This window comes from Aotus nancymaae, unplaced genomic scaffold, assembly GCF_030222135.1.
Source record: "Aotus nancymaae isolate 86718 unplaced genomic scaffold, 86718_ANA_hifiasm-v0.15.2.pri h1tg000058l, whole genome shotgun sequence".
Classification (NCBI taxonomy): domain Eukaryota; kingdom Metazoa; phylum Chordata; class Mammalia; order Primates; family Aotidae; genus Aotus; species Aotus nancymaae.
Genome location: NW_026988472.1, coordinates 36,941,730 through 36,967,173, shown reverse-complemented (window position 1 = coordinate 36,967,173; position 25,444 = coordinate 36,941,730). Strand labels below are relative to the sequence as shown.

General features: G+C 40.7%; 1 protein-coding gene across 2 annotated transcripts in view; it reads left to right on the top strand.

Moving 5' to 3' along the window:
- Nucleotides 1-25,444, top strand: part of MBTPS2 (membrane bound transcription factor peptidase, site 2) — a 105,940-nt gene that overhangs the window by 75,092 nt on the left and 5,404 nt on the right. The window contains exon 14 of one of the 2 annotated variants that reach the window (XR_001111549.2): nucleotides 11,562-11,594. The exons of the other annotated variant lie outside the window; for it this stretch is intronic. The gene's annotated coding sequence lies outside the window, so the exon portion shown is untranslated. The remainder of the gene's footprint in view (nucleotides 1-11,561; nucleotides 11,595-25,444) is intronic. 2 annotated transcript variants of the gene reach the window in all.

Genomic DNA, 25,444 nt, shown 5'->3' with positions numbered 1-25,444 from the left:
GATACCTTTAAGGCACTTAACTTCTTTCTCAAACCTTTCATCAGTGACTAAAAGGCACATTGAAGTACCTTCCATGTCCAGTCAAAATCAGTGTTACTTCTGAGACAGGTGAATGTTACAGGACTAGACTTTGGCTCTAGATAGGAGCTTGGTTCTTGAGAGTTCTTCTGTGGGATCATCTTATCTTAAGGAGGATTTTTTTCAAATGGTGGGGAGATAGGAGATTTAAACATTGACCGAATCCCAACTGTGGCATGTTGGCTTTCTTCTGCCCTCCCTCCCAGCTTTCTTCTGCCCTCACTGACCTGTAAATAAGAATTAAATCAAGTAATACTCCCCAAATGCCTATTACTAAGAGTGCAGGGTTAAGCTTTGGGGCAAAATTTCTCAAACTTAAGTCTTTGTAAGAATAGTCTGAGAACCTATCAAAAGGCAGATTCCTGGGTCTTAGTGCCATAGGTTCTGAATGAAGTCTGAGATGGCAACCCTGGAATCTCAATTTTTAACAAGCATAACATGATTTTGGTAGAAATTATTAATGGGCCCCATCTTTAGAAACATAGCCTAGAAGCTATAAAAAAATAACACTTTCAATTTCTGTAATGACATACTAGGTCATTCAGACCAACTTTCCTGCTGAATATAATATATTAAACATCTTCTTAAAACCATCAAAAAGCTAACAAAATAATGATAAATTACTGGGATGTGATTCAGAAAAGAATGGAAATCTGGCTGGTCACAGTGGCTCATGCATGTAATCCCAACACTTTGGGATGCCGAGGTGGGCAAATCACCTGAGGTCGGGAGTTCGAGACCAGCCCGGCCAACGTGGTGAAACCCCATCTCTACTAAAATCACAACATTCAGCTGGGCATGGTGGCGCGTGCCTGCAATCCCAGCTGCTCAGAAGACTGAAGCAGGAGAATTGCTTAAACCCAAGAGGCAGAGAGGCTGCAGTGAGCCAAGATCATGCCATTGCACTCCAGCCTGGACAATAAGAGTGAAACTCCATCTCAAAAAAAAAAAAAAAAAATTGGAAATCCACAGAAGTGAGCCTGACATTCTGAACCATTTTGCCTTCTGATTACTAGCATATTCTGAAGAGATAACTGAGAGGGTGAGCTGTCTTTTTAGCAAGCTCATGGGAATAGGGAGGCAAAAGTCAAAGAACAGGACCTGCGAAGGGTGGACACATGGTAAACCAGTCCTCATCCCATACACATACACACACATTTTAGGAGGAAGGGTGAACTGGAAGTGGCTTACTCAGAGAATCTCACATCTTGAACCTGGACTAGGGTGATCCTGGAAAAAGTTGGTGTGATCTCTAGAGATCACATCAATCTGGGCCTCAAATTATTTTGACAAGTAATTTTTCATATGTATTGCCCAGCACACAATCAAAGATAACCAAGACTAATTGGGACAGAAATCCTTGAACCACTAAGAAAAATGAACAACAAAATGGATTTAGAATGACTCCAGATACTGAGTAAATCTAAATGAGTATTAACTATGTGAAATAATTAGTATAGTCCCCTGTGAGAATAACTAGGTAGCTAGCTAGACAGACAGACAGATAATTTATTTTAGATCATGACAATCATAGTATAAAGGCTTGAGAGGAATATCAGTGGAGATAAATGTTCTAAATTCCTCACATTATCCAAAAGTAGAGGAAAGGTATCAATTAAAGTTAGATATTTGGGTGGGTGTGGTGACTCATGCCTATAATCCCAGCACTTTGGGAGGCCGAGGCAGGAGAATTGCTTAAGCCCAGGAGTTTGAGATGAGCCTAGACAACATAGTGGGACTCTCTCTCTACCTGGGCATGGTGGTGCACACCTGTAGTCCCAGCTACTCAGGAGGCAGAGGCAGAAGGATTGCTTGACTCCAGGAGGTCGAGGTTGCAGTAAGCTATGATTGTACCACTGTACTTCAGCCTGGATGACAGCAAAAGACCTTGTCTCAAAAAAATGAGATATTTAGTCCAGGCATGGTGGCTCACACCTGTAATCCCAGCACTTTGGGAGGTTGAGGTGGGCGGATCACCTGGGGTCAGGAGTTCGAGACCAGCCTGGCCAACATGGCCAAACCCCATCTCTACTAAAAGTACAAAACTAAGCTGAGATCATGCCACTGTACTCCAGCCTGGAGTACAGTGAAACTCCATCTCAAAAAAAAAAAGAGAGATTTATAAGTGAAGCATACATGCTGTAATTCTAGGGTAACTACCAAAAGAATAAAATAAGAGTATATAATATTTAAACTGAAAGAAATTTTTAAAAATTGAATGTAAAAGTCATCAGTTTAAAAGAGAGTGAGGACAGAAAGAAAAAGAAACACAAAATAGACAAGAAAAGAAAAAGTAGATAATAAGATTTTAACAAAAATATGTCCCAACTACATTGAATGTAAATGGACTACATTTTCCAGTGAGAAAACAAAGATTATAAAATAGAAAATAAACAAACAAACAGTACTATGTGTTGCAAAGAGACACATTTAAAACATAAAAATAAAGGTAGAAAGTAAATAAATGACAATAATTTACTCCACAATTAGTAGCTAAAAGAAAACTGATATAGCTATATTAATATCACACAAAATAGACTTCGAGCAAAAAAGCATTATTAGAAATAAAGCAAGTCACTTCTTAAGAAAAGTTCAATTCACTAGGAAGACAGAAAACTTTTAAATTTGTACATAACTAATAACATGGCCTGAAAACATATAAAATAAAAATTGAGGCAGGGCATGGTGCCTCACACCTGTAGTCCCAGCACTTTGGGAAGCTAAGGTGGGAGGTCAGGAGTTCGAGACCAGCCTGGCCAACATGGCGAAACCCCCGTCTCTATTAAAAATACAAAAATTAGCTGGATGTGGTGATGCATGCCTATAGTCCCAGCTACTAGGGAGGCTGAGGCCGGAGGATCACTTGAACCCAGGAGACAGAGGTTACAATGAGCTGAGATCATGCCACTGCACTCCAGCCTAGGCAGCAACAGAGTGAAACTCCATCTTAAAAAAAAAAAAAAATTTAAGGCTTATACCTGTAATCCTAGCACTTTGGGAGGCAGAGAAGGGAGAATCAATTGAGTACAGGAGTTTGAGACCATCCTGGGCAATATTAGCATAAACCTTGTCTCTACAAAAAATTTTTAAAATAGCTGGATGTAGTGGCATGTGTCTTTAGTCCCAGCTACTCGGGAGGCTGAGGTGGGAGGATCACTTGAGCCTGGCAGCTCGAGGCTGCAGTAAGCTATAATGGTGTACTGAACTGCAGCCTGGGTGACAGAGTGAGACACTGTCTCAAAAATTAATCAATTAATTAATTAAATTAAAAATAAAAATAAGTAAAAATTGATAAAAGAAAATAAAAAGTACATCAAGGAGAAGAAAGAAAATCCTCGGTCATTGTGAGTGACAGTAATACAACTTTCTTAGTAACTGGTAAAACCAATAAACAAACAAAGAAAAATCAAAACACATTGGTGTACTCTCCACAGCCACTACAGGTAGGACCAGGAAAATAACAGACAAGTCCAAAGTCCAGGGAGGATCATGTACAAGGGAATTCCTCCCAGAGGACAGAACCAAGGTCTGACAGAACTTCCTTCACTACTAGGGAGTCTTTGCAAACACGACTTCATCATTTCTATGCAGCAGTGACTGATGAGTGCTTTCCATTCTACCTTTTCCCAAATGGGAGTTTCTCTATGTCTATCCTGTTCTTGCTCTATATGATATGCCAAATGTTGAGTAGTGTTGGGAGAGTAATGTTCTATTATTATATAGGTTTCTGGATCATGAGACAGTAGACCTAGACTTGATAGAAAGGACTGCACATCACACAGAGATGTCAGACTTTATTTTGTACTCAGGAAATGGATTGTACTTTGAGGGATGAGTATTCTATGTGTGTATGGATATTTAGATTCCCAGGGGGTTGAAAGCGTCCGAGTTTGCTAATTGTTCCCCGTGTCCATTTTTCCTTTCTACTTTTTGGCAACGGAGCTCCCGCCTTGCATGTGAACTCATCACGTGGCTGCCCAGCTTGATACTACATTTTCCAATCTCCCATGAGGATAGATGTAGTCACATGACTGAGTCTGGGCCAATGGGATGTGTGTAAATGTGATCTATATTTATATCCATAAAGATGAAGCTGCTTGCCCTGAATATTCTGTCCATTAATTGGAAAATGGCAATGAATGAAACAATCCCTTGGGCCCTAAGAGGGATCCTGAGTATGGCAGAGCTGCCCACCAGCCTAGGTTCCTATACATTGTCATGGGACAGAGCTGCCTTGCAGACCCTGGACTGTTATATTAATATAAAAAAGAAATAAACTTCTATCTTATATAAGCTATTATACTTTAGGATTCCTTTGCTACAACATTGCCTGTACCCTAACTAATACACACATGTTATAGAGTGACAAAGGTCAGTTGGGAAGGTGGGGGTGAAGAGGAAACACTTCTTGTTAGCCTTAATAGTAAGCTCAGGAGTCAAGAATTGACAGGCTTGGTAATGTGAAGCATTGCCAAGGGACAGGGCAGATGGTGGTGCCATTAATGGTGATGAGGTAGCTGATGAAATAGCTTCAGCTACCTTTTGTGTGATGTTTATAATTCCATTTCTCTGGGCAATTCTCTCCAGAATATCATGTCCATATCTCTCTTGAGATCAAACAGGCTCCTCAAACTCAACATTTCAAAGCTTAGCTTTCTTATCCCCAAAGCCTTTCTTTCTTCCTGTATTTTCTATACAGTTAATAACTGTACCTTTCAATATCGCCCTTCACGCACTTGTCAGTAGAAACTAGAATCACCCTTGATTCCTCCTTCATCACCATACAGTTTCTCATAAAGATAGCCTACTTCTGTTCTTTTTCCCCCATTCCCATCGCCAGTGCCTTAATTCAGGCCTTTATTATCTGTTACTTCAAATGTTACAGTAGTCGTTTTTTTCATTTCTTTTTTTTTTTTTTTTTTTGGGAGAAAGAAAGAAAGAAAGAAAAAGAATGAAGAAGAGGAAGAAAAAGAGAGAGAGAGAATGGGAGTATTGCTTTCTTGCCCAGGCTAGAATGCAGTTTGGTAATGGGTATTGAAAACCTGTTTTATACCAATAATTATATTTAATGATGTAGACAGGAAGGAATAAGGGAAGAAAATAACAAACAAGCAGCCAACCAATATTTCATTTAAACCTATGAAATGCTGTGCGATTACTGAGGAGTGATTTACTTCCAATTATGTAGTCACCTTTGGAATAGGTATGAGGTGGTAATGTATGTTTTGTGTATTTGAAGTGGAGGGTTCTATAAATGTTTATTAAGTTTACTTGTTCCGGGTCTGAGTTCAAGTCCTGGATATCCTTGTTAATTTTCTGTCTCGTTGATCTATAGAATCGTTAGCTCTTCTTGTTACATTGATCCTTTTGCCACTATGTAATGTCCTTCTTTGCCTCTTTTGATCTTTGTTGCTTTAAAGTCTACTTTATCAGAGGCGAGAATTGCATCTCCTGCTTTTTGTTTGTTTATTTTTACTCTCTGTTTGGTTGGTAAATCTTCCTCCTTCTCTTTGTTTTGAGTCTTTGTGTATCGTTGCATGTGAGATGGGTCTGGATGCAGCATACCAATGGGTTTTGGCTTTTTATCCAATTAGAATATATATAAGTTTAATACTGCCATTTGATGCTAGCTGGCTGTTTTGCCCATTAGTTGGTGTACATTTTTCATTGTGTTAATGCTCTTTGCTTTTTGATATATTTTTGGAAAGGCTAATATTGGTTGTTCCTTTATATGTATAGTGCTTCTTTCAGAAGCTCTTGTAAAGAGCTGGTGCTGGTTGTTTTTTTCTATGTGTAGTGTCTCCTTCAGGAGCTCTTGTAAAGCTGGTCTGGTGGTGATGAAATCTGTGAGTACTTGTTTGTTCGCAAAAGATTTAATTTTTCCTTCGCTTATAAAGCTTAGTTTGGCTGGATATGAAATTCTGGGTTGAAAGTTCTTTTCTTTAAGGATGTTAAATATTGGTCCCCACTCTTTTCTGGCTTGTAGTGTTTCTGCTGAGAGATCTGCTGTAAGTCTGATAGGTTTCCCTTTATGGGTAACCTGACCTTTCTCTCTGGCTGCTCTTAGTATTTTCTCCTTCATTTCAACCCTAATAAATCTGGCGATTATGTGCCTTGGGGCTGGTCTTCTTGAAGAATATCTTTGTGGTGTTCTCTGTACTACCTGGAGTTGAATATTACCCTGCCTTGCTAGGTTGGGAAAGTTTTCCTGAATGATATCCTGAAGAGTATTTTCCAACTTGGATTCATTCTCTTTGTCACATTCAGGTACACCTATCAAACGTAAATTAGGTCTTTTCACATAGTCCCATATTTCCTGGAGACTTTGCTCATTCCTTTTTATCCTTTTTTCTCCAATCTTGTCTTCTCGTTTCATTTCACTGAGCTGGTCCTCGACTTCTGATATCCTTTCTTCTGCTTGATCAATTCGACTGTTTAAACTTGTGCATACTTCACGAAGTTCTCGTGTTGTGTTTTTCAGCTCCATCAATTCACTTATATTCCTCTCTAAATTGTCCATTCTTGTTAACATTTCGTCAAACCTTTTTTCAAGGTTCTTAGTTTCTTTGCATTGGGTTAGAACAAGTTCTTTTAATTCACAGAAGTTTCTTATCACCCACCTTTTGAAACCTGCTTCTGTTATTGGAACACACTCGTTCTCCATTAAGCCTTGTTCCGTTACTGATGAGGAATTGCGATCCCCTGTAGAGGGAGAGGCATTCTGATTTTGAGCATTCTCTACCTTTTTAGGCTGGTTTCTTCCCTTCATTATATATTTATCCCTCTGTCGTCTTTGTAATTACCGGCTTTCTAACTAGGTCTCTGAGCGGACGTCCAACTTGTTGATTCCCAGCACCGAAATCTGAGCAATCCACTGCGCCGGCCAAAACAGCGGTGTTAAGATTGATGGTGCTTTTCTGCCCGGGAATCTCCAGACTCTGCACCAAGAACTGCCGCGCTAAGGCGCCAGCAACACCGCTGTGCCGGCCACAAGAGTCGCTCTGGCAACCCGTGGGGCTCCTCCGCTGGGAATCTCTTGGTCCGTGAGCAACAAATATTCGTCTGAAAGTGTGGTGTCCTCTCGTTCTCTGTGCTTTCACTGGGAGCTACGTGCCCGAGCTGCTAGTGATCAGCCATCTTGGATCTCTCTCCCTTTTTTCATTTCTTTTTCTTCTCCTTTTTTTCAGCATTCTTTCTAGCTGATATCTCTGATTTCAATCTCCCCTATGCCTCATACTGCTCTCAGGGCTCTTTTTCCAAATAACAAATTTGACCATGTCACTTACCCTGTTTAGACATCTTCTCCAATTTCTCTCTTTTGTTTTTTTGAAATGGAGGAGTCTCACTCTGTCGCTCAGGCTAGAATGCAATGGTGCCATCTCGGCTCACTGCAGCCTCGACTTCCCAGGCTCAAGTGATCCTCCCACCTCAGCCTCCTGAATAGCTGGGACCACAGGCACATACCATCATGCCCTACTAATTTTTGTGTTTTTGGTAGAGATGGGGTTTTGCCATGTTGCCCAGGCTGGTCTCAAACTTCTGAGCTCAGGCGATCCGCCTGCCTCAGCCTCCCAAAGTGCTGGGATTACAGGTATGAGCCATTGCACCCAGCCATCTTCTCCAATTTCTTTTAAGCTAAGGAGCCTGGACTGGTCCCCTTTGAACCCTTATCAAGCCCCTCAGTATACTGTGGGCCCTAGGTACAATGAGCCTTTATAGGCAATGTCATCTCTACCTGGAACACTTTTATCCTGTCTTCATTTAACAGACTCCTACTCTGCCTTCAAAACCCAGTTTAAACATGACTCAATAAAATATCTCTCAGGCCAGGCATGGTGGCACACTCCTGTGATCCCAGCATTTTCGGAGGCCAAGGCAGAAGGGTTGCTTAAGCCCAGGAGTTTGAGACCAACCTAGGCAACATAGTGGGACCCCCATCTCTATAAAAAATAAAAAAAAATTAGCCAGACATGGGGGTGCACGCTTGTAGTCTTAGCTACTGGAGAGGCTGAGGCAGGAGGATTGCTTGAGCCCAGGAGATCAAAGCCAAGGTGAGCTGTGAGTATGCCACTGTGCTCCAGCCTGGTCAACAGAATGAGACCCTGTCTCAAAAAGAAAGAAAAGAGAAGGGAAGGGAAGGAAGGGGAGGGGAGGGGAGGGGAGTGGGGGAAGGGAAGGGGAGGGGAGGGGGGAAGGGAAGGGGAGGAGAGGGGAGGGGAGGGGGAAGGGGAAGGGAGGGGAGTGGGGGAAGGGAAGGGGAGGGGAAGGGAGGGGAAGGAAGAAAGATAGAAAGAAAGAAAGAAGAAAGAAATTTAAGAAAGAAAAAGAAAGAAAGAAAAGATCTTCCCAGAATCCCCTGGCTTAGTTGCTTAGCTATTCCCACCCCAATATTTGATATATGAATGAATTAATTAAAGATACAACATTAAGAATCGAATCCCAAAGAACACACCCAACAGAAAGACAGAAAATTTCAAAAGTATAGAAATTTACCACTGGAAATGGAGCTTACAAAGAACACACCCAACAGAAAGACAGAAAATTTCAAAAGTATAGAAATGTACCACTGGAAATGGAGCTTACAGATTGTAAAGATCATCTAAATGTGTTTATAGCTGAGGTTCAGAGATATTACATGACTATCTCAGGATCAGACAGGGTCTCACTATGCTGCCCAGGCTGAAATGCAGTGGCTATTCACAGGCACACAGCACACTACAGCCTCAAGCTCTTGGGCTCAAGCAATGCTTCCTAGTAGCTGGTGCTGCAGGTGCACACCACTGTGTCTGGCTCTTCTGGTACTATCTTTTTTTTTCTGTATTTTGCTGTGACTGCATTAGAGAATAATTTTAACAGAAGGATTTGTTTAAAAAGCTGAGTTCAAAGGTTTCAATGCTTCAGCTTGCCAACAAGGTTGTACTTCAAGGCAAATATTAAATGATCAAAATGTCAGTGTGATCTTATCACAAAGATAATAGATAATATCTAAGTTATAAGCCATTCTCCCAGAGAGACCAATAGAAACCCTGCGTACCCACCAATGTAGACATTGAAAACCAGAGATCATCCAGTCCAAGGATTCTAAACATTTTTTTTTACCTAGGGGCCCTTTGGCAGCCTGGCTTCTCAGAATAATGCTTTTGAATGCATGAAACATCACACATAGGAATACAAAAGAAATCAGTTATATTGAAAATACACTTATCAAAATAGTAAATATTATAAAGTTGTAATATAGTATTATATATGGTCCTTCATTTAATCTAATAAGATTTATCAGGAGTCTAATTTTGAAGAGGTAATAAGTGTAAATGATATTTTAAGATATGTGCAACAATCATCATGTGATACAAAAATATTTGTGATTTCTATTAATGACAAAGCACAGGTTCTGCTAGCATGATTATGGTTTAATACTTGCATTTGCAGTTAAATAAAACACATGCTTTTGTTAGAGATTACTGAAAATAAAAAGAAAATGTTTTCTCTTTCAAGTTCACTGATATGCTAAACCCCAAGTTATGAATTCCTGGTTATCCTTCATTTAAAAAGTGAGGGATCTTTTGTCTGAGATATGTAAAATGAGGTCAAATGAAATTAATTCAGAGAAAACCATTGATGGGTCTATGAAGTTGGTCTTTTTCAACTCAGCACAGTTCCCTTAAGAAGCTCGAGTTTAAAAACAAACAAAAAGACTTGAAAAGGGAAGTTGTTTTTATACAATTTCTGCTTTCTGCTCAGTGTTCTTGGTCCCTAAGTCCTGCTTGGTACACAGGCCCTTGAACTAGGGGAAAGGACATGTAAGAACTAAACTCAAATTAGTATCTCAGGCTGGGTGCGTTGGCTCATGCCTGTAATCCCAGCACTTTGGGAGGCCAAGGTGGGTGGATCACAGGGTCAGGAGTTCAAGACCAGCTTGGCCAACATGGTGAAACCCCATCTCTAGTAAAAATACAAAAATTAGCTAGGGGTGGTGGCGAGTGCCTGTAGTCCCAGCTACTCAGGAGGCTGAGGCAGGAGAATCACTTGAACCCAGGAGGCAGAGGTTGCAGTGAGCCAAGATTGCACCACTGCACTCCAGCCTAGGCAACAGAGCGAGATTCCGTCTCAAAAAAAAAAAAAAATTTAGTATCTCAATATATTATCCTGCCACCATACTAAGAACAACAAGAAAGATGACACAATTAATTTTGAATGAATGTCAACAATAAGAAGGGTCCAAAAATGCCCTATTAAAGAACAGAATGCCTAGCCTTGAAATGAACTGATATTGTACAGGGGTTTGGGGCAGCTGGATCTTTCAAACCTTTGTGATTGTAGCTCACAGTAAAAAAGAGACTTTTCATTGAGACCCATCACACACATGCATGTATACACATACATGTGATTCAAACAAAAGTTTCCCCAAACAGACTTACCTTAATAAGTGATGAGACCCACTGATATTTTTTGTTTTATTCCTTCCTTTTTCATTCAAACAATACTGGTCAGTGACTCACTATTCATAAGCAAGGATTGGGTCACAACCCATAGTTTCATAAACATTGGACTGGATGAACTTCAAGGACTCTCGAATTCTAAGATTCTATGATGTATGAGTGGTTCATATAAACGAGTACAATATTACGGAGGGGGTGGTAAATGTTTTTAAGAAATGCGATTCTTGTTTTATTTTTTAATTTCCAACTCTTTATTTTGAAAAATTTCAAAAATACAGGAAAATCTGAAGATTGGCAAAATAAATGCCCTGTATAGTTCACCAAGATTGACATGCATTTTATCACACTTGCTTTTTCTCTCAGTGAACACACACACACACACACATAGGTATTTAAGTCTATTCTTTTTTTTTCTTTTTTTTTTTTTGAGACAGTCTCGCTTTTCACCCAGTCTGGAGTGCAGTGGCACAGTTTCAGCTCACTGCAACTTCCACCTCCAGAGTTCAAACAATTCTCCTGCCTCAGCCTCCTGAGTATCTGGGATTACAGGCATATGCCACAACACACAGTTAATTTTTGTATTTTCAGTAGAGATAGGGTTTCACCATATTGGCTAGGTTGGTCTCAAACTTCTGGTCTCAAGTGATCCACACACCTCCGCCTCCCAAAGTGCTGGGATTACAGGCGTGAGCCACCACGCCTGGCTGGTATTTAAGTCTATTCTTGTTGCTAAACCATTTGAAAATAAGTTGCAGCATTATGAGACTGAATCTTGCAATGTAATACTTTAGCCTGTACTTCTTGAGAACAGGGATACTTTCCTACAAAGCCACAATATTATTGTCATAGCCAAGAAATTTAGCATTAATGCAACAATACCTAGTATGCAGATCACATTCGCATTTTCCCAATTGTCCTCAAATGTCCTTTATTGCTATTTTTCTATCCAATCAAGGACTATACAATACATTTGTTGTTATTTCTCATTAGTATCTTTTCATCTTAGTTCTTCATGACACTGAGTTGTGTTTTTTTTTCCCATAGGTTTTTGGGGAACAGGTGGTGTTTGGTTAAATGGTAAGTCCTTTAGTGGTGATTTCTGAAATTTTGGTGTACCCATCACCCAGCAGTGTACACTGTATGCAATATGTAGTCTTTTATCCCTCACTCCCTTCCCACTTCCCCCGCCCCGAGTTCCCAGAGTCCACTCTTATTCCTTTGTGTTCTCACAGGTTACCTCCTACTTATGAGTGAGAGCATACCATGTTTGGTTTTCCATTCCTGAGTTACTTCACTTAGAATAATGGTCTCCAATTCCATTCAGGTTGCTGTGAATGCCATTATTTCATTCCTTTTTATGGCTCAGTAGTATTGCATTATATACATATATATAGATAGCATTTTTCTAATCCACTCGTTGGTTGGTGGGCATTTTGAGCTGGTTCCATATTTTTGCAATTGCAAATTGTGCTTCTATAAACATGCGTGTGCAAGTATCTTTTTCGTATAATGACTTTTCCCTCTGGGTAGATACTCAGTAGTGGGATTGCTGGATCAATGGTAGATTTACTTTTAGTCCTTTAAGGAATCTCCACACTGTTTTCCATAGCGGTTGTACTAGTTTACATTCCCATCAGCAGTATAGAAGTGTTCCCTTTTCACCACATCCATGCCAAAATCATTATTTTTTGATTTTTGATTATGGCCATTCTTGCGGGAATGAAGTGGTATCATTTTGTGGTTTTGAATTGCATTTCCCTGATCATTAGTGATGTTGAACATTTTTCATGTTTGTCGGCCATTTGTATATCTTCTTTTGAGAATTGTCTATTCATGTCCTTAGCCCACTTTTTATGGGATTGTATGGTTTTTTCTTGCTGATTTATTTGAGTTCCTTGTACATTCTGCATATTAGTCCATTGTCAGATATATAGATTGTAAAGATTTTCTCCCATTCTCCAGGTTGTCTGTTTACTCTGCTGATTATTTCTTTTGCTGTGCAGAAGCATTTTAGTTTAATTAAGTACCATCTATTTATCTTTGTTTTTGTTGCATTTGCTTTTGGGTTCTTGGTCATGAAATCTTTGCCTAAGCCAATGTCTAGAATGGTTTTTCTGATGTTATCTTCTATAATTTTTATGGTTTCAGGTCTTAGATTTAAGTATTTGCTTCATCTTGAGTTGATTTTTTTATAAGGTGAGAGATTAGGATCAAGGTTCATTCTCCTACATGTGTCTTGCCAATTATCCCAGCACCATTTGTTGAATAGGGTGTCCTTTCCCAACTTTATGTTTTTGTTTGCTTTGTCAAAGATCAGTTGGAGGCCAGGCACAGTGGCTCATACTGGCCCTTTGGGAGGCTGAGGCAGGTGCATCACTTGAGGTCAGGAGTTTGTGACCAGCCTGGCTAACATAGTGAAACCCATTCTCTACTAAAAAAATACAGAAATTTGCTAGGCGTGATGGCAGGTGCCTGTAATCCCAGCTACTTGGGAGGCTGAGGCAGGAGAAACGCTTGAACCAGGGAGGCGAAGGTTTCAGTGAACTGAGATTGTGCAACTGCACTCCAGACTGGGCAGACAGAGTGAGACTCTGTCTCAAAAAAAAACAAAAACAAAAACAACAAAAAAAAAAAACACCACAAAAAAAAGATCAGTTGGCTGTAAGTATTTGGCTTTATTTTGGGATTCTCTCTTCTGTTCCATTGGTTTATGTGCATATTTTTATACCAGTACCGTGCTGTTTTGGTGACTATGGTTTTAATCACCAAAATGTCTTTTATAGCAAAACAAAAAACAAAAACTTTCAAAATATGTGTTGCCTTCACTTACCATGTCTCTTGGTCTCCTTTCGTCTGAAATAATTCCTGTGTCTTTCTTTGTATTTCATTACATTGACATTTTTTGAAGCATGCAGTCCAGTTACTGTGTAGATTGTCCTTCACTTTCAGTTCCTCTGATGTTCCTTGTGACTAGATTTAGATTATGCACTTTGGGCAGGAATACCACAGAATTGATGCAGATTTCTTCTTAGTGCCTCTTATCAGGAGGCACATGCTGTCAATTAGCTCCATTACTAACAGTGTTAACTTTGATCATTTGGTTTAGCTGGTAACTGTCAGTAACTGTAAAATTACAGCTTTTTACAGGTTTTCCCTTTGTAAGTAGTAAATGCTTTCTGGATAGATACTTTGTGACTCTGTAAATGTCTTCTTACTACTCAAACTTTCACCCACTGGCTTTAGCATCCATTCATGATTCTTGCCTGAATCAATTATTATTGTAATGGCCACCAAATAGTGATTGTCATATTCCCATCATTCCTTCTACATTTATAATTTGGCTTTCTACTGTAAGGAAGGTCTTTGCCTTCTTATTTATTTATTTGTTTGTTCATTTAAGTGTGGACTCATGGATTCTAACTTTATTCAATAAATCATAACTCTTAATACTAGTATTTGCTTTCATGCTCAAATTGTTTCAGAGTTGACCAGTGGGAGTTCTTCAAGCTGTCTCCTGTGACCTTTTAACATGTTCCCGTTGTTTCTTGAGCACTCCTCTAGTTTTTAACACGAGATGATCCGGGCTCATCTTGTATTTTCCTTGCTCCAGCTCTGATTACTTTTAGTGGGGAATGTTATGTAGAATGCAAGATCTGGGTGCTGGGTGTGTTTATCATTAGAGTTATCATTGCTTCTAGAGCCTCTCAACAGACAGAGCTGGGAAAGAGATGTCTGTATGTACATATTTACACAGACATATATGTATACACATACATGCATTTACATACATATTCAATACATATATATACATATCTATATTCATTTCTATATCTAGCTATCTATATCTATCTATGTATACATATATAAAGTCATGACTTCCCAATGGTACCTCCAGCTCCAATCCAACAGAGTGACATTCAATCTATTCTTCCCACTTTCCATAATTGTAACTGCCTCCTCCAGTAATGAAAAAACTGGATCCCATATCTATAACATATTTACTTACGTGCTTAACCCTAGAACATATTGAAAGTAGTTTCAGAATTGTGAATTTATGCCTATGCCAAAAAGAAGCTTTCTGACTGGAGTTCATTATTTGTTTACAGTTCTTTGAGGGCATGTGGTCCAAATTCTAAAAGTTACTTGGATTAATGCCCCCTTTCCAATGTGATTATGTTTTGATTTTAAAAATGCATCGGTTCACTTGTTTTGTTTGTATTCAATTTTAAGGTACCTCTGATTGTTATTTTAAGCCACTAATGGCTTATAATGCAGCAGTGGATAACCACAACACCAGTGCATCACATCAGGAGGCATACAATGTCAGTTATTAGTGATGGAAGTTGGATCATATAGATAAGCTCTTATCTAGCCAGACCTCTCCATTATAATTAATAAGTAATCTGTGGAGTGTCTTACTCTATTTTTAAAGCAATTCTTGCTGTATCAACTTAAAACCACCATAACTACTAGGATTGAGGGACCCTACATCAGATTTACATTTTTCTCTATGGAAATGCCTGCCTTGATGCCATAGGAATACAGACAGAAGAAAGCATCTATTGACGGATTACCCAGTGGGTAGGCTCCACAGCTGGCAGAGAAGATGGATATCCAGCTGTGATGAAAACATTGGATTCTACTTGTAGTTCAACAGCACTTAAAACAGAATGCTACACACTCTGTGTAGGTTTGCCAACTTGTGATTTTGATCCCAAGTCACAATTTGAAGGAAGAAAGGAAGGAAGGATGGATGGAAGGAGGGAGGGAGGAAGGAAAGAAAGAAAGAAAGAAAAGACTTTTAAAATTTTTCATTTGGCATTAGAATTGGGTGCCTGCTAAGAAAGAAGTCTGTTTGTAAAGAATGCTGCTTCTCTTTTTAATAATAATGTAATGATTTTCTAATTATTCATCCTACTGTATAAAACTAGTCGAGTCTATGTTGCCCTCTTGGTTCCATGTCTTTTAATTTCTGCCTTTAAATATATTATTTGATCATATTCAAGCGATTGAATCACAGTCCTCTTATATTCTGAATGTACAGATGTGCATGTTTATATTCCCAGTGCCTAGGATGGCACAAAGTATGACTGAGTGGGAATTCCTTTTTTTTTCTTTGAGATAAGGTCTCACTCTGTAGCCCAGGCTGGAGTGCAGTGACGTGATCACAGCTCTCTGCAGCCTCAAACTCCCACGATCAAGTGAGCCTCCCACCTCAGCCTCCTGAGTAACTGGGACCAGAGGAGCACACTACCGTGCTCTGCTAATTTTTTAAATTTTTTGTAGAGCAGAGGTCGTGCTATGTTGTCCAGGCTGATCTCAAACTCTGGAGCTCAAGCAATCCTCCTGCCTCGGCCTCTCAAAGTGCTGGAATTACAGGCATGAACCTCCATTTCTGGCCAAATTCTCGTTCTTTCATTGACACAAGGAGGCAAAGTTATTTGGGGAAAATATGCCCAGGTTACCCATAATCCTGAAAATGATGGATATATAAATGCACCCTTACCGGTTTGACAGCAATTTCAGATATAATTATTGAGAACTACATACCAATTGGAAAAACTGCCATTACTATAATGTTTCTGAATACTACCAGTCATACATGTCCACAATCATCAAGAGATTTATTAAATTGTAAACATTAAAATGAAAAAATTATTAAAATCTGTGGGGCCTGGGGAGAGGAACAGGCACTGACAGAAATATTCACTGGGTTTTTGTCATATTTGTAAGGCGTTCTCAATTTATTCACAATTTAGGCACATGAGGTATTATTCACAGGAAAATTCTTTAAAAAAAGCACAGCATCTCAGTAAGCAGTTGAAAGAACACAGCATAGTTAGAGAAGAGACAGGTAGAGGACTGTAAAGTCTTGTATACATATTTATCATCATCATCATCATTTTTTAAAAGTAATATTTGAGTTAGCTGACAAGTACCTAGGATTATCACTGTTGCTAAATGTTTTCAGAGTAAGGCTGAGGTTTTATAGGAACAGAGAAGAGGGAGTGAGAAAATCTTTGTTTATATCCTTCCTATTTTTCCAGAATATAATTATATTTAAAAGCATATAAAAATGTAACCAATCTGTATTTTTTCTTTTGCAATCTGCTTTTCTCACTTAACAATATTTTGTAGGCCGGGCGCAGTGGCTCACGCTTATAATCCCAGCACTTTGGGAGGCCGAGGTGGGTGGATCACGAGGTCAAGAGATTGAGACCATCCTGGTCAACAAGGTGAAACCCCGTCTCTACTAAAAATACAAACAATTAGCCGGTCATGGTGGCAGGCACCTGTAATCCCAGCTACTCCGGAGGCTGAGGCAGGTGAATCGCTTGAACCCAGTGGGTGGAGGTTACAGTGAGCCGAGGCTGCGCCACTGCACTCCAACCTGGGCAACAGAGCGAGGCTCTGTCTCAAAAAAAAAAGAAAGAAAAGAAAAAAGAAAGACCATGCTATGTCTGGACTTGCCGCAACTTAGCAGGTTTAGAGTCCTGTGTCTTTGGAGGAATAATAGGAGTTGAATGACAAAGGCAGGCTAAAGCCAGATCATGAATTATCTTTAAGCCACATGTAGCATTTGATCTTTATTCTGTAGGTAAATGGCAGCCATTGAAGAGTTTTAGCAAGGGGATGATTGCATCATTAGATTTGTGTTCTGGAAAGGTAAGTATTGAAGAGGGTGAGGCATGAATTGCAAGGAGCTAATTATTATTGTACAGGATAGAAAGAATAAAGCCTCAAATTTAGACAATAGAGGGCATGGGGGAAATGATGAGATGAATTTAAGGAAGATTTGGTGTGGGAAAGGAAGATTTGGTGATAGGGAGTGGGAAGTGAAGGGAAGGAATCAAGAATGAGTCCAAAGTGTCTGATGTGGTCAGCTCCGTGGGCTGTGGTACAGAGTCTGTTTTTATTCACTCTCTATGAGCATGTAAATGTCTCAAGTTTGAGATTGCACAAGAAAGACCAAGCGGCGGAAGAAGGTAAAGAGTTCAATTTGGTCATTTGACTTTGAAATTGTAGAGGGTGAAGAGAATCAATAACTAGGTCCAAAGAGAATCAATAAATAGGTCCAAAGCTCAGGGGACGAAGTAGGGGCCAGGGATGGAGATTTGGGTATCTTCTGCATACAGGTGGCTAGAACTGTAGGCATAGATGCGATCACCTGGAGAAAGAGGTTCTCCACCTTACCTGCACCTTAGAATCACTTGGAAGGATTTAAAAAGAACCCAATGTCTGGGCCATACCACAGACAATTAAATCAGGGATGAGACCCAAGCATGACAATCTTTTAAAGCTTTCCAGTTGATTCTAATATGCAGCCAGATTTGAGACCCACTGGCACAGGGAAAGAAGAGAAGACATACCAAGGATGGAACCTGTGAGAAGCTCAACATTTACATAAAAAACATGGAGACAGGAAGAAGTTGGTGAAGGCACCGTAAAATCAAAGAAGCAGGGGGAACCAGAAGGTAGTGATGTCATGGAAGCCACGGGAAGAGGAGGTTTCAACAATCTATTAAAAAAAAAAAAAAAAAAGATCAGGCTGGGCACAGTGGCTCATGCTTATAATCCCAGCACTTTGGGATGCCGGGATGGGTGGATCACCTGAGGACAGAAGTTAGAGACCAGCCTGACCAACACAGTGAAACCCCATCTCTACTAAAAATACAAAAACATTACCTGAGCGTGGTGGCGCAAGCCTGTAATCCCAGCCACTCAGGAGGCTGAAGCAGGAGAATCGCTTGAACCCAGAAGGTGGAGGTTACAGTGAGCCAAGATTGCACCACTCCAGCCTGGGCAACAACAGCGAAATTCCGTCTCAAAAAGAAAAAAAAAATCAAGTAACAAAAGAACTGAGAAAAGATCAACAAGGATTGCTGAATGGGAAGAAAGGCCAGTTGCATTGAAGAAAATAGACACACACACTGTATATGTCAGTCAGCACCAGTGTGAGGTTTTCCATTATCATGAACAATTAAGAAGGACGGAAGAAGGCAAAAGGCTGGATTGGTTCAGGGTTGGGAGTTTGCAGTGTCAAAGGATGAGGGATTGAAGAGCTGAAGACATGATGCGGCTGATGTGACTCACCATGGGGAGAGAACTAAAATGAGGACATGAGGGATCAAGTGATGAGGAAATGGGGTGGTCAAGAGACTGGAGGTCTTGATAATGGTCACAGAATGGGTATAGCACACATATTCCGAGTGGCCTCATTTCCTTTACACCAGCTGCCTCCTCCCCCTAACTCCTCCACTTCCTCCCTCCCACCCTTGATCCCCTCACCCAGAGTGTATCCAGAATGATTGGTGCTGAGGATGTCAAAGAATTGAGATGGGGCTGCCTCATGCACAGAGAAGCCAAAACTCCACCCAGGATGAGGGAGGCTTTGAGATAACGCCTGCATCAAAGTTATCAGTGAAGTTGAGAGAGTGGCCTAGAGGCCTGCTAGAACAGCTGAATGGGGCATGAATCTCCCAAGGCAGGAATGTGTTAGTATTTTTATAAAATTGAGTTTGTGAACAATGGGATGAAAGTATAAAAAAGGCAACCTTTTTTTTCCTCACCCCTGCACTTAAAGTGCAGAATGTTTCTCTTAAATCAAGCTTGTCCGTTAACAAAAGATTTAAACATGCCTTAGACTCTGCTGTGTCATATACATTTCGGGAGCATTGCTTTGTTTTCCTTTTTCTTTTGTAATATTCTTTTATCTTCTATACATCGATTGTTTTCTGATAACCTTTAATTTTGATACAGTTTTAAATGCATGCACAAAAAGTTGCAAAAATAGTACAAGAAATTTTGTATACATACCTTTACCCAGCTTTGACAATTGTTGACATTTTGCTCCATTTGCATTATCAGTCTCTTTCTCTTTTTATTTGTACATGCATATTTTCCCCACAAACCATGTGAAAGTAAATTGGAAACATATTGCCCCTTTATACAAAATGCTTCGGTGTGTAATTCCTAAGAACAGGGATATTCTCTTACATAACCACAGTACACTGATCAAAGACAAGAAATTTAACATTGACACAGTGCTCTTGTCTAATCCACAGTCCTTGCTCCACTTTAGTCAATTGTTCCAATAATGGCTTTTATGGCTTTTTTTTTCCCTGGTCTAGGACATTGTGATTTAGTTGTCACATCTCTTTAATCTCTTTTCATCTAGGACATTTTTTGAAGAGTATAGGCCGTTAATTTTGTGGAAGTTTCCCTAGTTTGTATTTGTCTGATGTTTTGCCATGATTAGATGCAGGTTATGCATTTCTGGCAAGAAGATTACAGAAAGGATGTTGAGTTCTCAGTGCATCACAGCAGAAGGCACATGATGTCTGTTTGGCCCAACTGGTGATCATCACACCATTGCTTTGTCATAGCCAAAGAAAATTCTTTTAGCTTTATTTTTTCAATTTGGCAGGCATCTTGCATTGCAGAAAAATTTTTTTTACACAAGCATAACTAGAGGCTTTTAAATTATTTTTGATTAATTGCAAATAACCAAAGAGCAATTACCTAGGTTTTTTTTTTTTTTTTTTTTTTTTTGCGAAAGCAAGTTTAAAATGATATACATTCATGTTTACTTGTGGAGGAGTTTTACTATCAACAAGTATACTTATGCTGAAACAAAATCTGTTACTTTCAGACAAAAATGAGAAAACTATACATTTGTAAATAAGCTTGATAAAATGTACTTTGAGATTATTAAAGGATGTGGCCTGTCGTGGTGGCTCATGCCTGTAATTCCAGCATTCTGGGAGGCCAAGGTGGGTGGATCATCTGAGGTCGGGAGCTCGAGACCAGCCTGACCAACGTGGAGAAACACCGTCTCTACTAAAAATACAAAATTAGCTGAGTGTGGTGGCGCATGCCTGTAATCCCAGCTATTCAGGAGGCTGAGGCAGGAGAATCCCTTGAACCCGGGAGGCGGAGGTTGCAGTGAGCTGAGATCGCGCCATTGCACTCCAGCCTGGGCAACAAGAGCGAAACTTGGTCTCAAAAAAAAATAGATTATTATATTCTTAAAGGACAAAGTTCCAGACACAACGTACGTGTGTGTATGTGTGTGTATCTTGAGGCAGGGTCTTACTCTGTCACCCAGGCTGAAGTGCAGTCACACAATCATGGCTCACTGGATCTTCCCAGGCTCAAGCAATCCTCCCATTTCAGCCTCCCAAGTGTCTGAGACTAGTGCCACGTGCCACCACGCCCGGCTACTTTTTGTATTTTTTGTAGATACTAGGTTTTTCTATGTTACCCAGGGCTGATCTCAAACTCCTGGGCTCAAGCAGTCTGTCCACCTTAGCCTCCTAAATTGCTGGGCATGAGCCACTGTGCCAGTCCAAATGAACATATTTTAAAAATGAATGTGTACTTTAAGGATATATGAATATATATCCTTAAATATATATATATATATGAATATATATATTCATATATCCTTAAAGTACAAGACCTTTATAATTAACATTGTAACTTGCCAGGCAGTATACACTATAACCAGAAGAGACCTATGGCTTAGTAGAGAGGAGTGAATCCTAGCAGTGAACGCTGTGTAATGATTTTAGGCAGATACTCAAGAGTCTGACAGAGGGGAGTCATGGGGCTGGTTGTGCCAAGGGGAAGAAGTTGAAAATGGAGTTTAAAAAGATTTGAAAATAAGAGTTGGGTCAACACACATAAATTTACTTGCTTTGAAGAAGTTGAAATGGGATCCAAGAACAGTAAAAAAAGAATATTTATTGTTTCGCCTTTGCATGCCAAAATGTAATCTCTCTTTTTCTTCTAGACTTTCCTTAAAATAACAATTGTCTGCATGTAGAATGAGTGTGTTTTAAAAGAGCCATTCAGGGCTTTTTTCAGTGCTCATTTCCTGTACTGAGTAGTAACACGATGACAGACTAGAAATTCTACTGACTTTGAGTCAGACTGATCCACAAGCCACAGACTGGCATAAGGCCTTGAGCAAGTCACTTGACCTCAGTGTCTCGATACAGCATTTGAATGAGAATGAAACTTGCTGGGTTCAAAAGGTTAGAAATAACACATATAAAGAACTCATAATACTTTACAAATACTGTGGTCCATCCTAGGCATTCAATAATGGAAGTTAGACAAAAGGATAATTTTTTTTTTGCCCAGGCTGGAGTGCAGTAGCACGGTCTCGGGTTACTGCAACCTCCGCCTCCTGGGTTCAAGTGATTCTCTTGCCTCAGCCTCCCAAGTAGCTGGGACTATAGGTGCTCACCACCACACCCGGCTAATTTTTTATTTTTAGTAGAGATGGGTTTTCACCATGTTGGCCAGGCTGGTCTCAAACTCCTGACCTCAGGTGATCGCCTGCCTCAGCCTCCCAAAGTGCTGGGATTACAGGTGTGAGCCACCACGCCCTGTCAACATAAGGACAATTTCATGAAAAGTTTAGTTTAATGAAAAGACCTCTGGTCTGGGAACCAGGACACTAGGGTTCTGGTCTCTTACTAGTTTATTTAACTAGTAAGCTCCTGACCTTGGGCTGGTCCCTCAAACATTTTTGACTGTAGTCCCATGAAGGAAAGAGTGTTGCTGCATGTTCTCACTCATAAGTGGGTGTTGAACCATGAGAACACATGGACACAGGGAGAAGAACATCACTCACCAGGGCCTGTCGAGGGCTGGGGGGCTAGGGGAAGGATAGCAGGGTGTAGGGGGATGGGGACGGATAGCATTAGGAGAAATACCTAATGTAGATGACAGGGTGATGGATGCAGCAAACCACCATGGCACATGTATACCTATATAACAAACCTGCACGTTCTGCACATGTACCCCAGAACTTAAACTATAATAAAAAAAGGAGTGTTGGTGAGAAACAGGTCAAGTTCTTGGGGATCTTGCAGGGAGCTAACATGGTTAATACAAGTTGGTCTGTTTTCCACTGGCGGGCTGAACACTGTGCTGTGGAAATACAGAGGTAAGTGAATGAGTGCGCAGCTTTGCCTGGGCCAGGGGGTGCCACTTGAACTAGGCTTTGAATGCTCCTGTATGGAATTTTCCACTGGAGAAAGGAGGGCGTTCCAGGCAAGGCCAAACACCCAGGATTTAGCAGGTGAAAAAACAGGGTGCTGCCACCATGCAAAATGGTGCTTCACATCAAATGCCACTTCAAGCAGCTTCTGAGACCGCCCCTGACTATTAAGTTGTATCAAATACATGTTAAGATAAGTAGGCCAGGTGCGGTGGCTCACGCCTGTAATCCCAGCACTTTGGGAGGCCAAGGCGGTCAGATCACTTGAAGTCAGGAGTTCAAGACTAGCCTGGCCAACATGGCGAAAACTGTCTCTATCTAAAATACAAAAAGTAGCCAGGCATGGTGGTGTGTGTCTGTAATCCCAGCTACTCCGGGGCCGGAGGCCAGAGAAGTGCTTGAATTCAGGAGGTGGAGGTTGCAGTGAGCCAAGATCATGCCACTGCACTCTAGCCTAGGTGACAGAGAGAGACTGTCTCAAAAAACAAACAAACAAACAAAAAAGAAATAAAAATAAGTAAAAAGGAGTCCTGAAGGAATGTGACACCTTCATAACAAAATCAATGTCCTCTTCAATGGAGCTACTATTTATTGAATACTAGTCACGTGTCAGACACTGCCCTCACTGTTTGCCAGATTTCTATCATTTAATTCTCACAGCAACTCGATGAGGTGTTTATTACCTTGATGAGGTAATTATTAGCTCCATTTTAGAGAGAGGGAAGGAAGCACAGAGAGGTTGATGAAACTGTACACTGTCACACAGCTAGTAAGAGGTAGGGGTAGGAATTTCACCCCAGAAGTTGTTTGGTGGCGTTACAGAATAGTTCCAGAGAGCAGGGAGAGAGGACACCCGCTTCCAATTGCACACACCCTGATGGGGACGGGGATACCTACGGGTGGGAGGTAAGCACACCTGAGGTTTGCAGAGTCCTAAGAAAAGTGGGGACACTTTGGGACAGCTAGTCAGGATGATCAGAGTCATCATGGTGAGGGGGGTAAACAGCCTGATCCCTGAGCCACCTGCCTGGGTTCAAGTCCTGGCTGTCCCACTTTCTAGCTACCTAGCCTCTTTGTGCCTCAGTTAACTCATTTGTTAAATGAGGATAATTTCACCTACCTCTTAGAACTATTGTAAGCATGAAATAATTTTGTATTTGAAGCTGAAGAAGCTATCAAAGCAGGTAAGTGTTAGAGGAGCTGACCTCACCTTCCTACCCGGCCGGGCATGGTGGCTCTCGCCCGTAACCCCGGCACTTTGGGAGGCTGAGGTGGGCAGATCACGAGGTCAGGAGTTTGAGAACAGCCTGACCAACATGGTGAAACCCATCTCTACTAGAAGTACAACAAATTAGCTGGGTGTGGTGGCACATGCCTGTAGTCCTAGCTACTCAGGAGGCTGAGGCAGGAGAGTCACTTGAACCTGGGAGGTGGAGGTTGCAGTGAGCCAAGATCACACCATTGCACTCCAGCTTGGGCGAGAGAAACTCCGTCTCAAAAAAAAAAAGAAAGAAAGATATTTACCCCGGGATTTACCCCAGGGCATTCTATAGGCTTCACTGGCAAGATGTTTTTACTCTTACTTAGGCCTTAAAATATTCAGAATTTTTTGACTTGCCCAGGCACGATGGCTCACACCTGCAATCCCAGCAATTTGGGAGGCCAAGGCAGGAAGATCTCGAGCCCAGGAGTTCCAGACCAGCCTGAGCAAGACAGTGAGACCTCGTCTCTATAGAAAATGAACAAAATTAGCCTGGCATGGTAGTGCGTGCTTGTAGTCCCAGCTACTTGGGAGGCTGAGGTGGGAAGATCGATTGAGCTCAGGAGTTTGAGGCTGCAGTAAGCCAAGATTGCACCACTGCACTGCAGCCTGGGTGACAGAGCAATACCCTGTCTCAAGAAAAAAAAAAAAACTCTTTCTTGTTCTTAGTATGGTGGCAGGATAATACATTGAGATACTAATTTTTTTTTTTGAGACAAAGTTTCCCTGTGTCGCCAGGCTAAAGGGCAGTGGTGGGTTCTTGGCTTACTGCAAACTCCGACTCCCTGGTTCAAGCGATTCTCCTGCCTCAGCCTCCTGAGTAGCTGGGATTACAGGCGCCCGCCACCACCCTCAGCTAATTTTTGTATTTTTAGTAGAGACAAGGTTTCACCATGTTGGCCAGGATGGTCTCGATCTCCTGACCTCGTGATCTGCCTGCCTCGGCCTCCCAAAGTGCTGGGATTACAGGCGTGAGCCACCGCACCTGGCAAAAAAAAAAAAAAAAAAAAAAAGAGTTCTTTGTTTAAACTTTATGGTGAAGTGAGAGAAGACCTGAAGTTAGGGGTATTGGTAGTCTTGGGGCCAAGACAGAGTAAAACTTATCTTTCAGTCTCTGCAGACATTTGTAACACTTGTAAAGTGCTGGGCTTCTGTGTTATAGGATTGTCCCCACCCGTCGGCACATGTCTGGGAAAACCACAACCAGGTAGCTGGTTTCCCAGCAGCCTTCATTTTTGCTCTTGCTTTTTTTTTTTTTTCTTTTTGCCAACATCTCACTTCAATTCTCTCCCATTAGGCATTTACCTGAAATTTTTAGGTGATGAAGTCTGCTTATTAAAAATTTCCATACAGCTTTACCTTTCAAAATTGGTGTGGCTATACGCTGCTTTTTAAAAATTGAGGTAACATGTGAAAACATAGAATTAGCCATTTGAAAGTGAAAAATTCAGTGGCAGTTAGCACACTTAACAATGTTGTGCAATTATTACATCTAGTTCTGAGACATTATCATCACCCCAAAAGTAAACCTTTACCTACTAAGCAGTCATTTCCTCCGTCCCCCTCACTTCCTGTCTCTATGGATTTACCTATTCTGGACATTTCATATTAATGGAATCATACAACAGATGGTCTTTTGTGACTGGCTTCTTT